The 20,692-nt window shown below is 36.6% G+C and overlaps 1 pseudogene; it reads left to right on the top strand.

Moving 5' to 3' along the window:
• The first annotated feature begins 229 nt into the window (after positions 1-229).
• The window catches only part of LOC127527077 (uncharacterized), a 60,589-nt pseudogene continuing 40,126 nt past the window's right edge, over positions 230-20,692 (top strand).

The raw sequence follows: 20,692 nt of genomic DNA, 5'->3' as shown, positions 1-20,692 counted from the left end.
TTTTGTTATTATCAATTACCTTACAAAAGACTTCTCTTAAAGACCGATCTCAACTGTGAAGCTCAGACATCTCTTCTTTTCATCTTGCGAAAAAGTCCAGGAGCTCTGCGGGATTATTGCGGAATGGCACTGCTTTCCTTCAACGCTATGTTCACCAGAAACATTCATTTGAGACATTAGAAGTTTAAAGAAAAATGGATTGTATCCAAGTCATTAGTTTAAAAGCACAATGCCAGGCGGAAGCGCCACTGGGGTTAGACTTTCTGTCGGTTATTTCTTGGAGTTTTACACAGGTGCACCGCAGGGTAAAGCAGTTCACACAAACGGGGAAGAAGAGGAATGGCTACAAGAAAAGAAGGAACGTGAAAGGTTTGGACTGCACAAACAGAGGAACAGTTCATTGGACTTTGGGGCCGACAAGAGCTTGGCTGAGACTGTGGCTGAACTCAGCATGTCCGGTAAGTGCCCATTTAGTCTCCAGGCTAATTATTGAAGTTGTCTCTAATCATCTTTTAAAATGAGACAAATTTATGATACTTTTGTGGCGTAAATAGGACACTTGGAGTTGTAATCAAAAAGTGCTTTACTGTATGTGTGGGAATCATGCCATCAGTCACTCCTGGCGATTCCTAGTTGTTCAGTTCAATGCTGTCAGAGGTTGCAAGGTCCAGCAGTTGCCATCATTAAATCTGACAGGCCCTCTAACTAATTTAATTTCAGTCTCAAGTAGGGTGACACCAACTTTACTATGCTGAAAGGAGTACGGACCACAGGGTTTAGTCCTCCTATTTATGGGCCATGAATTTGCTTAGCGGTTGTTTTATCTCTCCCATGTACAGCCATTTTCACTCTTCACTGCATTACACTGCATTCACAGAGTTGTTGCTCTGAAGTAATTGAATACCATTGATTTAAATGGGGACACCTGAACGATCCGTGTATTTGACTGGATCTGCAGTCGAGACATACACAATACCCCTTTTATCCTCGCCGTTTATCGAACCACCTAGTTCTGGATTTGAAATCTCAATTCCACTATCAGGTCCAGCAAAACTACCCTCTTTAAATTTAGCCTTAGACAAGCCTGCAAACGTTTGTCAAAAATAATTTAAACATGCTCCGTCTATTGATAGGACTTTGACACACTGCTTCATTGTAGCAAACTAAATATGAAGCATGGTAGGAGCACTTAATCTACAGTAGATCCACCAAGCTGGTCTGATGTTATTTTTGGCACCAAGCTGTAACTTTTTTTTCTAGCTGGCCATTCCTTCTGAACCCAAATATCAATTCTTGGCTCTCTTGTCCCCTTTCCGGAGAAAATCTGGGAATTGTGTGTATCCTGACTGCGGACACGATAAGATACATGTAGAAATTTTAGGTCTCCACACGAACCAATGATGCTCAAAGTAGTTAAAAGCTGTTAAAAAGAAATGCTTGCTTTAAACAGAGATTTCAGTTTTCGGAAATATTAAAATTGAAACATAGCATCATTAAAATAAAAGATTGATGTTTAGTTATAGTGTGAAAACGATAAAAAAAAATTATAACTGACAGCTAAAAATATGTTTCGTAATAGGGAATTCAGCAACCAAATCTTTCAAAAACACACAAAACAATCAAGACACTTCTTGTCAAATTATACCTGAGAAGTTCAAAGCAAACCATAAAGATGAAGTCCTTTGTTCTCACTGTTTAAATCAAGCACTCTGAAAGTTGTCCTCCAGAATCTCAGGGAATTGCTGTCCAGGTAAAATAATGACACATTTCACTCTATTTGACAAAAAGTAAATTTGTGTCAGGTTATTTATTTATTTTAAGTTTTAATAAGTAAAACACGTCCAGTGAAAGCCTATAAACCTATGCAAAATATGATGTTTTACAAATTGGTTTGGTGGGCAAATTTTTTCTGGATATGGGCCAAGAAGTCCTCCTAAAGGCACCTACTGAACTTTTACCTTGCTTTGCTTTATGTTATTTGACGATATAGTTTTATTTCTTCTCCGTCCATTCTCTATTACCCTTTCTTGTTTTTTCTTTTAAAACATTCAGTGTCACCTGTTTACTGATATGGCTGATACTGAGTCTTCATCCCTCATCCCCTCGAATTTGGCCTTTAGTGTTTTCTAAACATCTACTGACGTATGATGCACCGAAGACAAAAAAGAGCAGGTGTAACTGGCACAGCCTGTTACCTAAATTACTTTTTTTTTTTTGATGTGGGTGGTGTTCGATCACGACTGTTTTTAAACGCGTCCCTATTGTTTGTATTGAGTTCTATTTTTGTCACGTGACCGATTTTTCAAGCATCCCTATTGATTGTATTGAATTCTGTTCTGTCCCGCGAATCTGTTTCAGGTGTGAAATGCTGCCATGCTATAGCGCGCACCACAGCTAATGAGGGAGGACGGGACTGTCAGAATGGGTCTTTAATACACATCAACACAAATCCACATTCTTTCTTCCTCTTCTCCACACCTCCAGGCAAGCTTTGCCCACTTTCCTCCCTTCAGACTTGCCTAAATGTGGCAGAGCGATTCCTTTTATCTTGGACCCAGGAGTACTTCCGGTGGCAGGGCATAGTCCGATGGAAGTTCTTCTGGGTCAATCAGAATGCTCCTAGTAGCACCTCCTGGTGGCACCTAATGACCCCAACAGGGCAGCTCTACGGCACTACAACTCACAGCATGACCTTTAGGTGTTCACTGGTGTTCCGGACTGCAGGGTTGCTGCCACCTAGCAGTTCGGAGGAGCATGTTACTTGAGCAGTTCTGTTCCCCCTGTCCTTCCCTCAAGCTTGCTTCCTGGCCAGGTAATGTTCCTCCATCTAATTCTGCTGGGATGCCAACATACCCACTCTTCAGAGTATATGCAGTGCTCAGATTCTTGTGTAGGCGGGGAACCTCCTGCCTCTTTTCATGCATATTTGACAACTGGGCCTCCCGGCCAGGTACAGCAGGGGAGTCCATTCCAGAAGTGACAGTAACTAGAGACAGTCAATCCATTAGGCAATATAGATGGCCTCTTAGGGCACCATCTTCTCTGGGATGAAAAGGGTAAGTGCGGATGCTCTCTACACTAATGAGCGTGCACTCCTTAAACTCTGTGGTTTATACACAAATGGGAGCCGTTTGTGCTATAGAAGGGGTGTGCGCTTCGGACACCAAGGAGGGCCACCAAGTTGTTGAACTCTGTGGCCGCTGTTAACCACTGGGCATGCTACGTACACCAGGGGGAATGCACTTCATAAAATTTGCAGTAAATACAGAAAGTGGAGCCATTAGTAATGCTAAAGGACGCACATTTCGGACACAGAAGGGGAACCACAGGTCGTCAAAATCTAATAATACCAACTACTTTCTGTGAACAATGAGGAGCAATGTTCATCCACCCTGCCTAGGGTACCAAATAGCTTTTTACACATAAAACAATGTATTATTGGTAATATTCACAAATAATAACAATATCCATCCATCCATTATCCAACCCGCTATATCCTAACTACAGGGTCACGGGGGTCTGCTGGAGCCAATTCCAGCCAACACAGGGCGCAATGCAGGGAACAAACCCCGGGCAGGGTGCCAGCCCACCGCAGGACACATAATAACAATATGCAAAGTACATTTGAATATTGGCAACCATACAACCTGATTAAATGGTGATGTGTAGTTTCAGGCGGCACATAGACTTGTAGTTATTTGAAATGTCTCTAGTTAAGGCATCATTGGTGCTCAGCTTTCTTCAGAACAGGCCGTATGCCTGTTCCAATATGGCTGCTAAGCTGTGGTCTCCATTGTGTTGTCTTCTTCAGTTCATGGTGTGATGGTCTTCATCAGTTTGGTAAGAGAGATACTTTTTCATCATACAGTATGTTGGTTAGTAAGAGAGAGAGAATGTGGTTGAACAAGCAGATTTATAGATTGTCTGTCCAACCCCTACAGCCAATAGGACATCATGATACTTAAAAGCTTCGGATCCAAGCTAATTCCAAACTGCCATACTTCAGACCAATGGGGGAATACAACATTTTAAAACCTGCCACCCCCAAGACCATATGTCTTTATGGCTTTCTTGCGGGGGTTGAAAGACTTTAGCAGAGAAACACTCGCCAAACTGGTTTAAGGCACACCCTCCCCCCAACTCTGTTGTAAAATTCAGAGAGACCCATTTCTAAAGGGGGGGGGGGGGGTACACACTCACTAATGTAACACTAAATCACATTGCTTTGCCTAAATTTCAAATAAAGACATACAAAATATTTATCAAGTTATACAGTATTCAAAATCTTACATCACAACACAATCAGATGCAACTTCAGTTTTACACCGATAGATATCATGGAAGCATTTAATTTTTTTTTGTACTGACAAACCAGTTTCTCAGTAAACCATCACTGAGACTTGACAAGAATATAGTGTTCAACGTCATTTATGAGTATCTACACCATTGAGTTCTTTTGCACTATCATGTGCCGAGAACAGCAGTGTGGTCTTTCCAGCAAAACACTCCTACTAACTAATATCCATTAAACACATTGAACTGGACAGGAGTGTTGACACAGAGATTGTCAAGGAAGAACTACAGCATTTATGTGTAGTAAAAAGTTCAGTTTTAGAGAGACAGAAAAAAAACATTTAAAACAAGTAACATCAGAACATTTCCGGACAATATATGTATTGGTAACAATTGTAAATAAAATCCACAAAGGCAAAAATGGCAAAAGTCACAGGAAGCACAAAATTTAAACAAAAAAGGAAAGAAATCAAAGGAACTAGAATCTTGTCTCTGCAAATGAGAGCCTGATACTAAAGACCTGCATAATGACTAAATGGACCTAATATTGCTAAGCAACAGCAAGTTCAGATGACTGACATGGGCGTGGCTAAGGGCATAAACAACTGTTAGTCGATTTAAAAAAGGAGCTTTCGCAGTGAATTGTCAATAGACTCGTGACACCCAAAGGAAAACTGTCACTTACAAATTCATCAATCTTGGCTCAGTTCCACACAATTTATTTTATGAAGTCAAGCAGAACAGAATATAATAACAAAATGTTGCTACGTCATAGAGATTACATTATAAGTAAAAACGTTATCAAGACTAGACTACTTCATAATGTCATACATTTTATGTATTTGATTTTTTTTTTAATGACCAGCTGTTAAAGATTTATTGTAATTTCATGAATAGTAGTATAAAATAAACCTACATATAGGTATATATAAATCCACTAATTTTATATGTTAAAATTGGTTAGATGGCTGATAGCGTTTACTTTTAATCTATGTTAAAGGCAGAGTACTTGCCAGCAGCAGCAGAATAATTCAGAAAGTTAAACGTCAAAATTCAAAAGGTATTTTTATTCATATGAATACTGCATGCAGCACATCACACTGAACTGTTTCTTGTATTAGTCTGCATTAAAGCTCGTTCATCCATTTACTGAATGTTAAATCTAATTTCAGAAAGCTTGCAGAGAGCGTCATTTCTCTGAAACAAAGATGACTTGCACTTGTAACATATGTACCAAATACAGGAACTTTTGTACAAGCAGGAAATTTCAGCAGTCGTATAGCTTATTTTCCAGCCTCCATTTTATTAAATAACTAAGTACTTTAACCTTTGGTAGGTTGTATTACCTGACCCTGTCGTAATGGTGCTGAGTAGCACTTGATGATATTATTACACTTTAGTGGGCACAATGATGAACCATCACAATTTAATAAGGTAAATTATTACATTGCCTAATGTAGACCCAAGAGTCATTGTTCACGTTTGGCATATTAACCTCAACAAAGCGCAATCACTGCCATGGTGTCATATGACTTCTAACCCTCAGAGAGTTTCAAATCTGATTTTAAATGACCCTTACAGGTGAGAAATAATTAAGCAGAATGGCTGTATGGACTGAATAAAGAGTGAAGAAATGTGTTTCAAAGTACAGAACAAAATATAGATTTATAGCTTTTGTCCTGTTGTATTTATTGTAAAAATAAACAGAAAATATGAAGGTATGAACATAATTCTGGTCTCTAGCATGCATAACATAGGGGGAACGAGTACCTGCAGTAAATGACAAATTTTAGCAGGAGTGTTACTCAAACAAGCAGTCTAGCAAAAAGTCTGTCTTTGTATTTGAATTCATTTTATACAGTTTGTGATTTTTGAACTGTTTATTTTAAAACATGGTTTTCTATCAAACGTGATATAAAGATACTTTTACATGAAGCTAACAGCTTTTATCTGCTAAATACAACATTTTTTCCATCTCTGATATGCATTTAGCAAAAAGCTACAGGCACAATTATAAAATGTATTACAATTAAAGGTGGATCAGGGTTTAACTTTCATTTGCATTAATTACTACTACTTTATTAGAGAGTTAATTCCAGCATTACTTTCCCATTTCACCAGGTTTGCTTTTCTAATCAGCACACACTTTGCATTTTGTCTTTAGTAGTGTTGCAAATAAGATGTTAATGAAAACAGAAAAACAGAAGGATAAAGTAATGCGTATTATGAAACAAACGGATGGATATTGTTATTATCTCAAACGTAAGACAGATCATTCTGAAAGGCAAACATTTTATGTAAATCTTTTTCTTACAATCAGACATTTCTGAACTTCACACTTTTAACTTCTGCTGAATAGCTTATAGATAGCTATCTTATAAAATTGCCTGCTGATTTTGTAAAATCCTACACTAAATTTCATTTTACTACTGTTATTCAGGGAGAATAGAATGTTTACCAATGTAGTATTGCAGTGCTTAAGGCTGCTGCCTCATCACTTTGGGAAACAGACTTCAGTTCTAAATCTGGAAATGACCCACATGGATTTTTTTTCCTTTTCTGCTTCATAAAAGAAAACATTTATTAATATTGAATTGACTGGCAATGTTAAACTGACCCAGTAAGTGTGGGTATGTGTGTGAGTGAATCTCGGATGTAAAGGCAAGGCCTGTAATTGTAAAGTGGACTGTTCTCAATTACACCAATTCAGGAAGGTTAATCAATTACCAACTGTTATTAATTCACATTATCCATGCAGTGCATCATACCTTATTACAGAAAAAAAACAGTTACTATGATAGGCAGAAAACAGGAAAATGGTGTTCAAAGTTGTTACCTTTAAACATTATCAATAACACCAGTCCTGTCCAAGTAAAACCAACAGCCACAAATGCATATATTAAGGAGGTTAATTTCACACAATTAGTCACAAAACCGTGCATGAATAATAGTCTCTTTATACACATCTTTAGAAATTATTCACCCTTTTCACTGTAGACTTGTTTACATTGCAAATTGCCTAATTATTTTGAAACATTTATTTTCATCAGGAATTAAGTTTTACTTTCTCTTCTGAAATACCTTAAACAGCTTTATCAACCACCAATCAACAAAGAGAAACAAAACAATCCATCTCTGCTTCCTCTTCATACAATGAAATGGTCAACTGTCACTGAGTCTTTCTATTAAGTTCACATCTTTCAGTCCCACGTGGCTCATCCAGCTACTCCTTTTTTTATTAATTTTACTTAAAAGCAAATAACAATCCATACAATTAAATCAAACTTAACAAAACCAAAATTCAACCCCCATCCAAAATAAAGAGAGGAGAGCCAGCCAACAAAACAAATCTTTGAAGCAGCAAGGAAGGAAGAGTACAGTATACTTTTCCCCAATACAGAATATAATTCTAAAATGTTATTGATTAGATCCTACCATATTTTTAAAAAGGTTTGAACAGATCCTCTCAATGAGAATTTGCTTTTTTCCAATTTCAGATAATAGTGGACATCTGTTACACACTGACTTAAAGATGGTGGGTTGGGATTCTTCCAGTTGAGCAAGATAAGTCTATGTGCAAGTAGTGAGTTAAAGGCAATTACAGTTTGTTTGTCCTTCTCCACTTTAAGTCCATCTGTGAGCACACCAAACACAGCTGTTAATGGATTAGGAGTGATTGTGACACCAAAGCTGATAGATTTTTTGTCCAAAATGATGTTCATTTGGTGCCTGTCCAAACCATCCATCTATTTCAGAGTACTCCAGAGTACTCCAATTCCTTATAATAGTAAACAACAGGATCCTTAAATCTCCCTGTCTATTTTAAGGTCTGTCTTTTCCATCAGGTTCACCTGTGTTCATGTAAGCCCACAATTTTTCTTTGTTACGTCCTTTTGAAAAGGTAAGGATTTAAGCTGTCTGTCATACTGTGGTTGACACACACACACACACACACATATATATATATATATATATATATATATATATATATATATATATATATATATATATATATATATATTAGTAGTGTAGCTGCCCTTTCCTCATTCTGGTCAGTTGTAATCAACATGTCGGAGCAGGAGGTACATAGTAGTGTAGCACAGTGAATTATTATTACATTTTTGACAAATGAAAGATTTATTCCATCTCAGATTTATTCAAGACTTAAAAATCAGTTTGGGGATGAGTGTCTCTCACAATCTAGAGTGTATGATTGGTGCAAGTCATTCAGAGAGGGTCTATCATCTCTTTAGTCCACTGTTATTGACTCGGTGCAAGAATGGGTCAACATGCAGTCAAAAGACTTCTACTCTTCTGGGATTAAGAAGCTTCCTGTGCACTGGAACAAGTATACTGCAGTAACAGGAGACTACATAGATAAACAGTGTGTAAGTTGTTTCATTGTATTCAAAAAATAAAGTGTAGCTCATAAATTCCTGTTTATACTTGAACTTCACTCATTTATATATTAAAAGTATGTATTCTAGGTTTTTCAGCAGCCTTGAGACAAAAGTTATAGGAAACTTTTTTGCAGTTTATATGGTCATACTTTTTCTGTTTCATAAGCTTTGATCTTTATTTGATCACTCTGATCTTAAGACTTGCGTTTTTGGTTTCTCATAGTGTATAAAAAGAATAAGATAAATGCACAAAAGTAAGATAATTAACTTCAGAATGCATGTTTCCTCATTTGTAGTTTTCTTTATTTTGCTGTTCTGATAATTTTTTTCTAGTTTACTGCTTGATGTTAATGTTGAGTTTAGCATTAAAAATGATGAATAATTGTAAGTTTTGACTATATTTGCATGCTATCATTATAATTAGAACTGGAAAGAGATGATATTTTTCTGTGGGCACACAATCTGAATATTCATAGTTGGTGAGCTTTCTTTATTAGTTAGGTTTTAAATTATATCTAATACACATTAAGTTAAGCTGCCTATTCTTTGATGTTTTATTCTAAACCACACACTAAGGAAATGGTGCTTAGCCTCTGAGGCTGCATACAGTGTGAAACAGTATTTATACAGCACATGCTGTTAGCTACTTAGCTAAACTTAAAATTTGTTTTAAAGCACACATTTATTAAATAACAATTATTCTCAGAGGTTAGTAATGAAAAAGTGACTACTAGGCACAATTTGATTATTTTATAGGAGTCTGTAACCTTAAACATTGTAAAAAATAGTCACAGTACCTCACATATTTAGTAGCTACAGCTACATGGCAATGTTTAAGTAGATAATTCATCTCATAAACACAAAATTTGTCTTTTATACTAAGAACAACTCCTATTCTGTCGTTGTTTACGGAATGTGAGGCTGGGTAACCAGATAAAACACCTACAGGTGTTGAGTATTAAATATTGATGTTAAAAGAGCTGTCATTTAGTAGTTGTGTTGTATCACAAAATAAAATGTTGATTTTTTTTTTGTCATACTAATCTTCCACAGTTCCTTTCCTACTTGTTTGTTAATGGCTCTACTGCCTCCACATTCACACCACCAGCTCCACTAGCTTACACAACCCACTTGGGGTCACTAGCAATACCATCCGCACTCAATCCCCCCAACTCTGTAAGACAATCCACATTCTAAGGCCAATGGATTTGCATAAGGAGCATAGGTCTTATAAGTGCTACACTTTAAGTGCCTGATCCTCTTTCTCTCGCTCCCTCCCTCTATAACATTTACAAACCCCCTCTGCATGACTTCTAACTATGGCTCTGTCCCTTCAGACAGATTCTCTTTCCCAGGCCTGTGTAACCCCTCCAGATTTTTCATTCCAAAAATGCCAATGGATTTGGAATGGACTGCTTGTACAAGGTATACTCCTAAGATAGACTTCTACTGCCCCCACTGCCCCGAAAAACGTAATCAGATTAAGCAGATTTGGGAAGGAAAGAGTGAGTGCATGCATAGAAATGTATTTGTATGCAGTGAAATTCAATCAATAACCAATGTATCACTGCTGTCTGGGATTGTGTGCTTTGCAGTCATACACATAGCTTGCTTATGCAATATTATTCTTTCCTATACAATATATTTTAAACCTTTCCTTATTATTATAATCTTGTTATATTGCAAGCCTTTCCTTTATATTACACATTTTTGCTTTTTCTTTCACCATTGTGCTTTATCAGTCTTTGAGAAAAAGTATTCTTGAGCTGTTTGTTCTTAGTGAGACATAGCAAAAAAAGGGGGGTTTGGGCTCCTAGTTGAACACCTAATTGGTTTACTGTGCCAAAACAATATTATTTTAAAGTTATAAAAAGTGTTAACACAGCCTGACATTTGAGAACCTCCACAATCACGGAACCCTGAACATACCAGAGCTCTACTACCAACGACCAAATTGAATTGTGGCCATCTGTAGCCTTCCATCCTCAAAACATCTGCACCCTCTGAGACCACCTAAAGAAGATAATGACCAAAGTAAAGAGACAGCTTTGTAACTGCACAGAATCATTCATCAAGTGAGCTTGATGTGATATTTACACTGAAATACTTCTTTCATACAAGTATAGAATAAAATCATTATCGGTTTTGTGTTTTTATGCTGTGCAGAGGAGAGATGCTGGGTATATTGGGAAGAGGATGCTAAGAATAGAGCTGCCAGGCAAGAGGAAAAGAGGAAGGCCTAAGAGAAGGTTTATGGATGTGATGAGAGAGGGCGTGCAGGTGACTGGGTGTGACAGAGCAAGATGCAGAAGACAGGACGATATAGAAAAAGATGATCCGCTGTGGCAACCCCTAACAGGAGCAGCCAAAAGAAGAAGAAGAATGAATGTTACACTATGCAGATTGGCTGCTTACTGCTTAGTTTATTTTTTGTAATCAATTATTTATTGAGCATTTCCAAATTTTATATAGAATTGTACAGAATATTCAAAATAGGATTACATACTATAACAACATCCAAATTCTGAGTTGGAAAGCACTGAACTAACAGAACCATCAATAAGGAGCAGACACAAACAGCAGTAGACCAGCCCGCTATCATTTTTGTGGAGACTTTATTAATTTGAGATGAAGATAACTTTCTGTGTAAGCTACAGTATCTATATAAATAAAATGCTAAGGGTTATTTGTCTTTCACAGAAACCCTTGCATACCCTGGGGTTTGAACTTTGATTTTGGTCTCAATTGACAACTTATGCCATAATACCTGTTATACAACCCATGAACTGGATGTGTTAACCACCTTGGCCTCAAAATTTTGTTTCAGGTTCTTCTCATAGCAAGTAGCAATGTGAAACACTGCATATGCCAGTGACAGAGGCAGCACAGCCAGATGATCAATCTCATGACAGGCAGCAATTTGGCTTTGCACCTCACAGCAAGCAGCAACCCGGGCACACGCCATGGCTGACAGGAACAGCACAGCATCATGAGCCAATGACAGAAATGGAGTGAGAGTGAGAGTGAGGTACATTGCACAGGCTGACTAAAAGTCATACTTGACCAAACAGTTGGAGGTGCAGGCTTCCTATGCAACATTAGTGGGCTTTGGGCCTATCAGGTATGCAGCATGTCTGTTGGGAAAAGAGCCACAGCGACATTAGATGACACTGAAAGACATTGCAACAAATTTGGCAGAGTGACCTGGGGTGCTCTGTTTTGTGAGAGTGAGTTTTATTAATAAATTATAAAATTAAGAGATCCAGTTATCAATCGAGACAGCCTCAGGATATTTTCTCTTTGAATCAAGGAGAAGCTTAATAGCAAGACTGCCTAAGAAGATAAGGTTCTGCTGGTAAGGGGTGAAATGTTGGGATGACAAGTTTAAAAGGATCAGGGTATCATGAAGTAGTGGAATATCAACAGAGAGGAAAGAAGACAGATAGCTAGATACAAAGTGCCTAAGTTTGTTAGCTGGTATAATATTTAATATTTCATATGAAAAAACAAACTGAACTTTGATTTTAGAAAAGGAAAAGCCATGCAGCGCCTTCTATTTTTCAAAACAAATACCCAAAGACAGAGAAGAACTACTGGTATCCAATTGTGCATCCTGTCAACAACTATAGAAAAATGTATTGAACAAATCCAGATGAATTAAAATCATTTGAATATTTTTTTTTTTATTTGTTATACAACTTTTTGTTTTATAAATCTGTTTAGTTAAAAAATCTGCATATATTGCATTATTGTTTGCTAATGAAATAACAGTTTCTCCTTAAAAAAACTTTAAAGAAATAGCAAGTGCATCTTTTAACAATTGTTCTGGAACCAATCCACAATTACAGACTTCTAACTAACAGTTAAGTTGGACTCAGTTTCCACATATCCTTTGTACCAAGAGTTTGTGTTACTTTTTTCTGTCAGGTGCTATTAATTGCTGTCAAATTTGTAATTACATTCAAAATGTGAAATTAATAAAAATAAAAAAAGTTTTATTAAATACATATATTTAAAAAATATATTGTCATACATGCATGCTTGGGAGGCAGTCTAAGGGCTTAACTGGGAGTAAGACACAGAGACTGGGGTTGTTGAATGGTACTAATGCCTTTTCTCCTTTCTCCACAGACTGGCAGAAGGAAAGCCTGCCTAAGACTCTGCCTATTTCCTTGGTGAACATGCCTCCTACAAGACCTCACTTCCGGTCATGATCCCACCCCTTCCTGTCTCCTTTATATGTAACCAGACCGGTTAATCCTCTTTTTTAGTCTTGATTTAAACTCAGTCTTGAATGAACATTTGTTTTGTTGATGTTGCCTACAGTATATCGGATGGAATCCTCAAACCTTCATCCTATTTGTTGTGCTTTCTTTACAATATATATATTAAAAATTACATGTCTTAAAAAATACTAGTAAATACATTATTTCATAATAAAAACAAACAGTCTGGACTTTACTTCAGGTTCATATATAAATTATAGTTGCAGAAATATCACGATAACTGTATAAAAATATCTCAAATTGGGCATATACTTTGATACAAATACTCTAACACATCAAATGCTTTAATAATTAAATGAACAGTGTAAAACTGAGTTAATAGCACATATTTTGCAAAATGCAGGCAAAAAGTAATTATAATGTTGAAGCTAACAAGCTGACAATGAAAAATGGCTTTGTAATAGTAATTTTCTAATGTTACTACAATTTAAATGGAATATATTGAAATAATGAGTATGAGCAAAGAAAAAAAATGCATTTTATCTTAGCCTTTGCATTACTGCCAGCTCCACTATATGACTTAGTATTCATTTTTGGGTCAGCAAAAGTTTAATTACAAATGTTAAATATTGATGTGTATGTAGACAGAGAAAAGTGAGGTTATAAGCACAGTTTAACATTTACTATGTGCTACAGTTCTACAGTTGTCAAATACTACTCTGGGGCAATTTATATATTAAAAATGTACCATCAATTAGTATGTCAAATATGTAAAATCTTAGTGCCTTTCATTATTTACTTATTATAAAATAAAATACATCTTCAGCCCTGGGAGTTAAAAATTAGATTGAAATAATCCTGTAATTAATGATTTTTCTATCAGTGCAATAGTAAGAAAGAGGTCTTTATTATTCATTGACTTTTTATGAATTATGATGCAGTATATTCTTTCACTAAAAGAGGAATGAAAAAACGAGAATTTGAGAAGAATGTGAAAAAGTAAAAGACTATGTAATTCTTACAGTCAATTGAAATTTTTAAATGAGGAAAACAACACATCAGTGAGCTTCTACATTGCTACTCATTGGTGTTTCATGTAGTGTGTCGATCACAGTTCACATTCTACCCTACTTATACTTGTAGATTTCAACAGGCTGAGCCAAAATGCTGTGTCCTTTAAAGTCAATATCCAATCCTGCTATACAGCTTGGTCACTTTAATGCTGTTTCATTTAGTAATAGTTAAGAACTATGTGTTTTGATTGTTTATTGTTTTTAACTAGAGTACAGTCATTACTAGTGATATATATGACAAGAAATTACGCAGTAGATCTTATTGACAAATGTTCATATTTAAGAATAAGTGTTAACAGTTATGCAAAAGAGTTGCCAATGGATATGCAGCTATCAAATGATTGCATAACGGAATAAGTAAAAATGTAATAGGTCATAGTCCAAAGCCAAAGTTGAGTATTCAGACAGATGGTAGGTATCATCTGGTTGTAATCAGCACTTAAAATCAAGGCACATATTGAGTAGCTTCAATGGATTTTCAGTGATGTATCATTCTTGGCAAGTGTTTCAGCTGCTTATAGCCTGTAGAAAATAGTGAAGTGCAGGGATTTTTAGTAGCACATTTGTCAAAGAACTTACAGAATGTCCAGATTTTTATAGGCATTTTTATTTCAATTACACTAGTTATTATAATGCTTACAATAACAATTCCATTCATTAATTATAGTTTTTTCAAGATGTTCAGATCATGCAGCAGTTAAGAACAGAAAGTGATCTATAAAAAAAGTTTAATTGAGGATAGCACTCCATCTGTTCATTAAGAAGCTGGTTGAAATGAAATGCGCTAGCAAGTAAGTTGTAAAACAGCAATTAACACTGCACTACAAACAAAAATATGAGGGGTGATCAAAATGTTTTGAACCTGAAAATAGTATTCTATGATGCAGATCTTGTAAGTGGCTCCCATGTACAAAACTACATAATACGTTTCTAGCATTTGTATTGTAAAGTGTGTGTTTCTTGTTTTAGAACTGAGTCAACATGCATGCCAAAAAACCTAAAATCTAGTTTTGGGCTATCATTTAATTTATTAATGCTGTAAAACCATATGACTTCTGAGATTCATTCCTCCTTAGTCAGCTTGAACCAGGATTACCCCCCTTCATATACTGCCGTCAAGAGATGGCAGAATTCCATTATGGTAGGACACCTCTGGCAGGTCTTCAGCATATATAACACAAGAAAGTATTGCCACTATGGAGATAACAGTAATGGATAATTAAGGAATGAGTAACACTTTAGTTCAGAAACAGCAAAAAGGCATCTATTACTAATTCACTCTTATGTAACAAGACCTTAACAAAGGCTTCTTTTGGTATTAATAACACAAAGTATCAGTAAAGTGTTTATTCATCTCTGTGTTGTGTGGCATTTGATATGCTGGTAAAATTACATAAAATATGAAGGATGTACAGATTGTATTCTGAAGTTTGCAATATCAAGAGAAATATGTCACACTTGACATACTTCTGACCGTTCCAAAGTGAATTTATTTTAGTAGACCACATTGCACTGTTGAACAACCACTTTGAAGACCAAAAGTAGCCTTTGTTAAGATCTTGGTACATAAGAGTAAATGAGTAATAGATGCATTGTTGAAGTACCTAAAGTAAAGCGTTACTGAAGAATAATGGTGCATGAGATGGTATACACTGTGGGAATTAGTTATGAGTCATTTGCATCTGTTCATCATTAATAATTTAATAATTAAATATGAGCACTGGGTACACAGAATGCTAACTCCTAAAATTAAGCATCACCACATCTAATGTTACAAGGAGGCTCACAACACTTGTGAATTCATTCTGGGAGAAATTTAAGAAGCTTTTCATACCTGGGAATAAAACCTGTAAACTTTGCTATCACCTATAGTCCAAACAACAGTAGAAATAGTGGAAGTATAGCGATTGATTATGAGAAGAATGTTTGATGATTCTCAGGGTGTAGTCCATATTGATTTACTTTGCTGTTTACGTAAAACAATATAGGAATAGCAATGAGGAAGGATCTTGAACACCCCCCTTCTGCTTCACAACAATGAAAGATGTTGACTGTCTACCCTTTTGCTTTACTCACGTTGCATGGGATGTGAAAACTACACAGTAAAACAATGTGTTTAAAGGGCCCAGTGTTACAACCACCTATTCCCCAACCTCTGTGGGGTATGCTTTAATTATGATGAAGATTTCGAATTACATACAGAAGAGTGACTGTAAAAGCAAGACAAAATATTTTATCCAAGTAGTATGGAGAATTTTAGGAATGCTGTAATGAGTCTATCAGTGTTTACATGGTTTAGATTAAAAAAATAAAACAAAAAAGATTATGTATGTATTTTTGGATGGTATATGCAGACTGACCAACAGTCTCCATAAAGTATTGTCTACTTGAAGGAGCAGCTGCATAATGCTGGCCTAGATATATCATTGGCAATAGTAAGACTCCTTAATCCATTGCTAATATTATTACAAATCATGATGGCTTTATTTGACACCAACATTGCACATGTAGCTCTCCTTTGGAACAAAACTATTAATTTCCTTTTGTGCTCATGGTTTTCAGGCAAACTGACTAAGTGTACATGACTACAACTGCTTTTTTTCAAGTTATATATACTGTGGCTGTCAGCAAACCAAGACACAAGAAAATTAGATATGTATTTTACATCCACACACGCTGCTTGCTTTTAATAGCAAACCTTTGATTCTTCAGGAGAAATAAATATTGGAGATAAAGTGAATGACATGTGCCTACTCTATAGGACAAAGTGGGTATTGCCCATTCTGCTAGGCTTTCATGGCACAACAGGCCTGTTAAGAAAGCAGATTTAACAGGGGTTCAGGCATCCAACTGCACCTTCCTTCACTTGCGTTCCAAACTAGGTGATTGAACTCCAGCCTGTACCAGGATCTGCCTGGACTTCATCTGATAACAAAGCTGTAAATCAGAGTTGCACTGACATCTCCTCAGAGGACACTCTGTAGAGCTCTTCATCCAAACAACATGAAATGGACTCAAGCAAGGACAAACACCTATAATTCAAGGGATGACAACTAAGATGGACAGAAGAACTCACCCATTAGAAGACATTACTTTTGTACCTAGAAGTGAATTTAATCCAATCAGGAGAAGGTTCAAGCTTTCTTTAAAACCACAATCATCCTATTTCTCAAAGTAAGTGGGAAAAAGCAAAGAATGGCAGAGAATGAGGAAGTTTGGAAAACTGTGAATTGAAAACATTCACTGAAATTCCCTAAAATATCATAGTCAACTCTGGGATGCTTCCCAGGGGTACTCTGAACACATTCTCCAAAATGATTTTCTAAAATCTTCTCTTTGTGGACCAGAAGCTTTGACCCAACTTGTCAAGCCAAAGCTAAGTAGCAGTAGTCTTACAAGGCTGAGAAACCAAACCACTATTTCAAGAAGGGAACTTCAGCATCTACACTCTTGGGCCAGAATGTCTAATGACTTTTCCCTGTGAGGTGGCAAAATGACAGCAGAAGGCGAGCTGAGGAAGCAACAGCACAGCACTGACAAGGATCATGCAGCAAAGAGAAAGAGTCCACTGCAACGCATTAAGAATCCTCGACTTGAATACAGACCAAGAACAAAGCAACAACTCCACACAAAATTGGACATCATCTGTAAAGACTGCATCATAAAACTTTTTATCTGTGCAAAGACAAAGCAGAACTCTATATATATATATATTTTTTATATATATATATATATATATATATATATATATATATATATATATATATATATACTAGCCATGTGTTAAAGTTGTCTGTGAAGGGCTCCCTGTTTAAATGCGGCTGCCAGTCGTGAACTGGGCCCTTCGTCGCACAGCATTATGATTTTTTATAAGGGAAACAAAATTACAAAACAAAACCCTTGGACATTGATTCGATAGGAACGGCCTACTCAGAATCACTGTCCGAATTGTAATTATGTGGTGGTGGAGGAGCATTTCTGCTTCTCTCCGTTCACAGTCCGTCTCGTTTTCATGACACTGTCGTTTCCTCTCAGGATCTCTTTTCAACCTTTCTCCAATCTAGCAGGTTGCTTTGTGGCAATCCAAAGAGTAAGGAAGAACCAATGCTTCTTTCTTGAACTCCAAATGCCGACTGATGGAAAATCACAGAAGTGTGGGTAAGGTAAAATAAGTATGAGCCTTACCGAATTATTTGGTTAATTACCGGTATTGCTGAAGGGCAAAGTTAAGAAAACTTTAGTTAAAATTTCTTTTTTCAAAATCCTGTAATTCCTAATTAATAGGTTGGGAGCATTTTCTCACTTGAAAAAACCTCTTTGGCAGAGTTCCTTCACATCTGGTGATCCAGGAAAATTGCCCCTTCGCTTCTCCTAACCCTTTTATATCTTCTCTTTGGGTCACTTGACTGGAAGAAGTCCTCTTTCTTTTTCAATTTAAATGCTGCTAAGCTGGCATTTTTTATGAATATCCCTTTAAATAAATACATCTGTACATGTATATTTTAAAGAACATATTTTAAAAAGTAACATTATTAAATATGATAGTTATGGGAAAATAACACAAAAGCTTTTGGATTAGATTAGATTAGATTAGATTCAACTTTGTTGTCATTGTACAGGTACAACGAAATGCAGTTTAGCATCTTACCAAAAAATTCAAATAACAGGTCCATAAATATGAATTCTGAGGTGTTCAGAGACATACTGTCTGCTCAAATCCAGCTAAATGCAGTCAAATTGATTGGGCGACGTTTCATGATACAGATGGACAATGACCTAAAACATACAGCCAAAGCAACCCAGGAGTTTATTAAAGCAAAGAAGTGGAAAATTCTTGAATGGCCAAGTCAGTCACCTGGGGCCTCATATATAAACGGTGCGTACGCACAGAAATGTTGCGTACGAACGTTTCCGCGCTCAAATCGCGATGTATAAAACCTAAACTTGGCGTAAAGCCACGCACATTTCCACGGTACCTCATACCTTGGCGTACACAATTTCTCCACTCGGTTTTGAAGACTGGCGGCACCCAGCGTCAAAGCAATGCTACTGTTCCTGTGTGGTCACCCTTTCTTTCTTAGATCCACATTCCTGACGCGGCTTTATAAATACACTGAAACTAACTGCATATTGTTTATTAGTGTAATGCATCTGATTGTAATTAACCTGCAGCAATATAATGGTCCAGGAAATAGCCATAGTATTCCAAATACCATAACTGCTTTAGCGTTGTAACTCTCACTGCATCTTCTTCTTTCAGCTGCTTCCGTTAAGGGTTGCCACAGCAGATCATCTTTTTCCATATTACTCTCACTGCACCACTTGGAGTATTTATATCACTGTATCTGAGTGGGGAATCACAGCAGCAGCTGATCAGCATGAATACAGCATGAAGCAGATGCTGACTCAGCCACGGCAAAACGCTTTAGAGACTTCCCAGTATGGACTTCGCGGTTTAGAAAAAGTTTCATCCCAAGAACTCTAAACGCACTCAATCAGTCCATCAAGTGCTCCTTGTAGAACTGTTTGTACTTATAAGTACAATTACCTCACTGTAAACTTGCACTACAGTTATAATATTGCACAACTTGCGCTACTTTATAAAGTGCGTATTTACATATGATGACGGTATTCATTTTTAAGATGAAATGCAGCAAAATATGTTGATTATATTATACAGATAAAACTTTAACTTTATTTAAATAATCTGTATTGTTAATAATTAAACATGTGAGGGCACGGTGCCGCAGCGCTAGCTAGTTCAGGGATTGTTCCTGCATTGCGTTGTATTCTTGCGCTGACGCGACACTGAAAAGATAGATGGATAGAATAATTAAACACGTACTACGAAGATATTTCAATGTTCCTTAAAAGTTTTGAAGAATCGGCGTTCTAAGCTTACAAATGGCTTCACGTCTATTACATAGCGATTGGGGATTTGGAGAAAGAAAAGTAAGGACAGGAATTGGAGGTTAGTACATTTGAAAGAGACAGTACTGCTGTGATAAATTATGTCATTGAAGGTCGCGCGTGGCGCAGCAAGCCTCTTGCGTGAGATATGAACAAGCACTGCGCCACCGTGTTCCCATGTTTAATAACATGTTTTCATTCCTATCATCATGAAAAAGATATCACATATACATCTCAGTATTTTAATTATTCAGAGAGCTGTAATATCACGAATGTAAGGGATTATGTGTCCTGTCGGAGAAAGAGAAAGCCCATTTAAGAAGCAGGTAGTGATTCACACATAGAGCACAAAGAAGATCAAATACAGAACAAAGCATTAAACGTCCTACTTTAATTACAATGGGATTTGAGAAACTAGTAAATTAAACGATTTTAAGATGAAGTTTATGATGTTCTATTTTAATGGCAAAATAAACTACTTGATTAAAGTGGAAATTTCGAGATTAAAGTTGACATTTCGTGCTTTTTTCCCCACTGTGTACCTATTTTTTTGTCTGTACCCTAATAAGCTTTCATATGACACTCAGATGGTGGGCTACGACTTGCCTTTTCACGGCGACTTTGATATGTGATTTCTTTTTTATTTCAGGCAATGTGCGACTTTGTGAATTTGAGCTTTCGAGTTTCTCCGACACTCTGTCACTCGATCAACTTCCTTTTGTTGATTATACCACTGTTTAAACCAACAAATAGTACTTTTTTTCTTTGCCTCCACTTGGTATTCGCTGAA

The sequence above is a fragment of the Erpetoichthys calabaricus genome, chromosome 3 (assembly GCF_900747795.2).
Source record: "Erpetoichthys calabaricus chromosome 3, fErpCal1.3, whole genome shotgun sequence".
Taxonomy (NCBI): Eukaryota; Metazoa; Chordata; class Cladistia; order Polypteriformes; family Polypteridae; genus Erpetoichthys; species Erpetoichthys calabaricus.
The sequence above is the reverse complement of the archived record's forward strand: the minus strand, read 5'-3'. Positions and strand labels throughout refer to the sequence as shown.